Raw genomic sequence first — 5,574 nt, forward strand, 5'->3', positions numbered from 1 at the left:
GATACTTGTCAAAAATGTAAACAAGTTAAAAACTCTTTTAGTAAAAAGAATGTGATATACACAACAAGACCTTTGGAGCTTCACCATATGGACTTGTTTGGACCATCACAAGTTATGAGTTTTGGTGGTACTTTTTATGCTTTAGTAATTTTTTATGATTTCTATAGATTCACATGGACATTATTTCTATCTTCCAAGAGCGACGCATTCAAGTCTTTCAAAAACTTTGCCAAGCAAATCCAAAATCAGTTTAATCATAAGATAGTATATTTTCGATCCGATCATGGTAGCGAATTTGAAAACCATTTATTTGATAAATATTGTAATAAATATGGTATTATGCATCAATTCTCAGCCCATCGTACCCCTCAACAAAATGGAGTTGCTGAGAGGAAGAATCGAGTCTTAGAGGATCTTGCTAGAACCATGCTAAGTAAAAGCAAGGTTCCTAAATATTTTTGGGCTGATGCAGTGCATACAGCTTGCTATGTGATTAATCATATACTCTTGAGGCCTACTTTTTCAAAAACTCCTTATGAAATTTTAAAAAGCCGTAAACCTAATATTTCTCATTTTCATGCTTTTGGGTGTAAATGCTTTATACTAAATAATGGAAAAAGAGCTTTAAGTAAATTTGATTCAAAAGCTGATGTGGGTATATTTTTGGGGTATTCATTGCATAGAAGAGTCTGTGCATTTCCATTTTGACGAATCTTCTCCAAAAGAGAAGAGGAAGGTATTTTTTTGATGATGTTGCAGGTGCTTTGGAAGAAGCATACTCTAAGGACATGGAACGGGACAAAGAAGCAGAAGCAGAGCAAACTGTACAAGATGAGCATCAGGACCTGCCAATCGCGTGGAAGACCAAGAAGGATCATCCACTCCATAAAGTGATAGGTGATATAACTACGGGAGTGGTAACCCTTAGCTCTTTATGTAACTTTTGTAACTTTGTTGCTTTTGTATCTCAAATCGAGCCTAAGACCATCGATGAGGCCATTGAGGATGTGCAATGGGGTATAACTATGCAAGAAGAGCTAAACGAGTTCGAGCGTAATAATGTATGGGACTTGGACCCTAAGTCTAAAGAACATCCAGTGATTGGTACTAGATGGGTCTTTCGTAATAAATTGGATGAATCTGGCTTGATAATCAGAAATAAAGTTCGCTTAGTAGCTAAAGGCTACAACTAGGAGGAGGGCATCGATTATGATGAGACCTACGCTCTTGTAGCCAGATTAGAGGCCATAAGGATGATTTTATCATTTGCATCGATTATGAATTTCAAGCTCTTTCAAATGAATGTCAAAAGCGCCTTCTTAAATGGCTACATTCAAGAGGGGGTATATGTAGATCAACCTCTCGACTTTGAAAATTTTAAATATCTGAACCATGCGTGTAAGCTCAAAAAGGCCCTTTATGGCCTGAAACAAGCTATCGGGGCTTGGTATGATAGATTGAGCTCTTCCCTCTTGGAAAAAAGGTTCGTGAGGGCTATGGTTGATACTACCCTCTTTATATGTAGATTAGATAATCATGTGCTTGTAGTTCAAATATATGTTGATGATATAATCTTCGGATCTACTAATGACATTCTTTGTAAAGAATTTTCTGAGATGATGCAGGGTGAATTTGAGATGCCGATGATGGGTGAGTTGACCTTCTTTCTTTGACTTCAAATCAAACAAATGGAAAGCGACATCTTCATTCATCAATCGAAATATGTCAAGGAGTTACTAAAGAAGTTTGATATGGAAAAGTGTAAAAAGGATTCAACACCTATGGCGTCCGCATGCTATCTAGATAAATATGAAAAGGGAAAAGCAATCGAGGTAACCAAATATCGTGGGATTATCAGCTCATTATTGTATTAAACTGTGAGTCGCCCCGATATTATGTTTAGTGCTTGTATGTGTGCTATATTTCAAGCTTTGCCTAAAGATTCACATTATACTGCTGTAAAACGCATCATGAGATATTTAAAAGGAACAACTAATATGGGATTATGGTATCCTAGGGATGCCTCATTATCCTTGGTAGGGTATTCCGATTTTTTGGGATGTAAGTTGGAGTGGAAACGCACTAGTGGGACTTGTCATTTACTTGGTAGTTCCTTAGTTGCATGGCACAACAAAAAGCAAGTGTGTGTTGCTTTGTCCACCACCAAAGTGGAATAAATTGTCGCCAGTGTGTGTTGTAGTCAAATCCTTTGGATGAAGCGGGAACTTAAGGACTTTGGACTTAACCTAGAAAAGATTCCTACAAAATGTGATAATACAAGTGCCATAAACCTATCCAAGAATCCTGTTTTGCATTCTAGAACCAAACATATTGAAATTAGACATCATTTCTTGTCTGACCATGTACAAAACGGAGATTGTGTGCTTGAATTTGTTGAAACTACTAAGCAATTGGCTGATATTTTCACCAAGTCTATCTCACAAGATACTTTCTATGTTCTTCGTAGAGAACTTGGAATCCTTGATGAAAATTATCTTGATTAAAATTGTCTAAAAATGTTATTATATGCTTCGCATGATTAATATCTTATATGCTTCAAAATGTATATTTGTTGTGAATGCATTATATTCCTATTATGACTCATGATCTTGTATGAAATTGTATATGTGTTTGAGTAAAAAAATTGCTTGATAAATGTTAGAAATCTTTGCTTGCTTTTAAAACCCAAAAACATCTTGATTCTACAAATCTGATGTTAGTTAATCAATTAACTATCTTTCTTAATCGATTAAAATGAGTTATAGTAGCAAACATTTCATTTTTCACAAAATTTAATCGTTTAAGATTCATTTTAATTGATTACATGGGCTCATTTTCTGAAAACCTGGAATTTTAACACTGTTTAATCGATTAAATGTAGTACTTAATCGATTACGGTAGCACATGTATTAGAATCAGTAGCGTTTTTGTCACTTTTTCAAACCCTTTCTTCCTTATTTTCTCTAAAAATCTCAAATGCAAAGAACAAATTCGAAATCTTAGCTTAATAGAAGAATTAAACCTCACCTTTACCCATTTTGCATCTCAATTCATCCAATTTGTTTCTCTATTTCTCAAGAAACCTCATTCCCAATTCCAAATCCTAAGCTTTAGGTTCCCTCCCTTATCCTTCTTCTCCTCTCATTACTCACGGTTTTCAATCAACAATGGAAAGAGGACGTTCGAAGAGGTTCAAGACAACAGCTCAACGCACTCGTAGGCCTCCTACTATTTCATCTTCAAATCTGAACGTGAGACACGACCGTGGAGATCCCTACTACTCACTCATACTTTAGGAGACCTAGTTGTCCAAAATTATGGGAAGGAAACCCACCTACATAAGGTATGCTGATCTTACTTGGATGGCGGAATATAATTTCGAGTTTCCGCAAGGTATGCAAGCTTAGGAAGCTATAATGTTTTTGGATTAATGGGTAATCTATATGCTTTGATTAGGGAATTTTACGCTAACTTCCGTTATAAGGATGGTAGACATTGGGCTATGATTTCGGGAAATCTGTTTGAGATGGATAGTGACATTTTTATGAATGTGGGTGGCTTATCCACTACTGGTGTTAGCCTAGGTGATTGTGAATGGCTTGTTGATTTCGATGCTGCTGAGGTATATAAATCATGTCTGAGAGGTCCCCATCTGTATGTCAAGGGAGAACTGACTATAGTTGGTTCTTTATCGGTAGAGAATAGATTGCTTCACTATTTGATTGCATATACTTTAATCCAGAGAAACACTAATCATTGTCAACCTACTCTTAATGACCTGAAATTTATGTATGTTGTGAAGGAGAATATAATGGTTAATCGGCTTGAAGAAACTCTGAAGGTCATGTATAATATCTCTACATCACAATCCAAATTGCTTCCCTACAATATCTTCATATCGAGAATTATTGGCTATCTGCATATTGATGTATCTGACACCGTCATCACAGAGACTTTTGACAAAGATCACCTTGTTGGTGAAAGCCTTATCCATAAGATGTGTATCTACAAGTATGGAAGTACTTGGCAATACCAGGAAGATTTCACTCCCGTGGATTTGGAGCTATCTGATGATGAGGATCAGGCTGGTTCAAATCAGCATAATGCAGAAACTCAGGGGAGCCATTTGGAACTATGTCGTAGGAATCATCATTTGGATTAGCTAAGTTGGATGTCGTGGAGAAAAGGCTGAACAATAGGATGGACTTACACTTTTAGTCTTTGAAGGACTCCTACCATACTGATTTGGAACAATTTGAGGAGCATCAGGTTGCTTACATCGACAACCACTATTAGGCTGTGAGGAGCTTTGTCCAGAACACTGCTGAGGCACAGAATGAGAGGTTTTGTACAAAATTTGAGAAGCTGAGATTCCTCACCTGGGGTGATAGTAGTCTGACCGTACCTGATGATAGAGATCATCTGCCACATCCATAGATTAGAAGTCCTTAGACCTTAGATCACCTTAGGTTTAGTCCTTCTGTATGGCTAATTTTCATAATTTTATGCTGCTTTGTAATTTCGAGACATATTTTCTCTATGCTTTTTGGCTTGTAACTCTAACTATCTACTTTTGCTGCACTATAGTGACTTGATATGCATGCCATTTGAACTTAAATCATTTCTATTGTGGTTTTAATTTGCTTACATAACACTTCTATCTATGTCAAATATAGCCTGATTGCATGTTTAATGGTTCTTATACATATTCTTGGTAATTGTGAGATTTGTATAGGGTTTATAGCTTGTTCTTAGTTGTAATATTTGAGCTATTTTAGTGCTTCACATTACTCTATTTTTTGTGTTGTTTTTATAAAAAGGAAAGTCGTCTCTTGGTGTGGTACCACCAACGAGATCAGAGAGTCTTCACCAAGACTTGGAGGTCTTGTGTTTAGAAGGTACTCTTGGCTGGGGCTGGATTGTAGGAAAGGTTTTCCTAGGTGATTAGGTAAGGTCAAACCAAGGTAGAGGTTCTAGGAATTCAAGAAGGTAGCGTTCAATATATTGTAATTGGAAGTGTGTATGTAAGATACATTGGCTTCAATTTTAGTGAGAAAATCTCCCAGATTAGGGGGAGGACTGGATGTAATTTTGCAGTGGACCACAAAACGCACCAGTATAAAAACCTTGTTGCAGGTTGTTTCTTTCCCTTATATCTTTACTGTTTTAAGTAGTTTTCAATTGCCTATTGTAGCTGATATTTTGGATATAGTATTACTACCAAATAAAGATCATTTCTGTTCAAATTTATTTGCTATATCATTTATGTATAATCTATAATTGGCTGTGTAATTGAGCCATTCAGGAACTGTTAATTCTGTGTGACTTAATCGATTAAGTCATTGCTTTAATCGATTAACTAGGTGATTTTCCAGAATAGGGTTTTGGTGCGAATAGCGATAAGTGGGAACTGCGACACCTATTCAACACCCCCCCCCTTCTAGGTGTATTTTGTCAATGATACCTAACAAAAGGCTTATATAGTTTGGGATGTACCGGAGGATGAAAAAACAACTAGCACATCCAATGAGGAGGAGACCGCCAAGCTATACTTAATGGCAAACACTCACGAAA

Source organism: Lupinus angustifolius, chromosome LG11, assembly GCF_001865875.1.
Source record: "Lupinus angustifolius cultivar Tanjil chromosome LG11, LupAngTanjil_v1.0, whole genome shotgun sequence".
Classification (NCBI taxonomy): domain Eukaryota; kingdom Viridiplantae; phylum Streptophyta; class Magnoliopsida; order Fabales; family Fabaceae; genus Lupinus; species Lupinus angustifolius.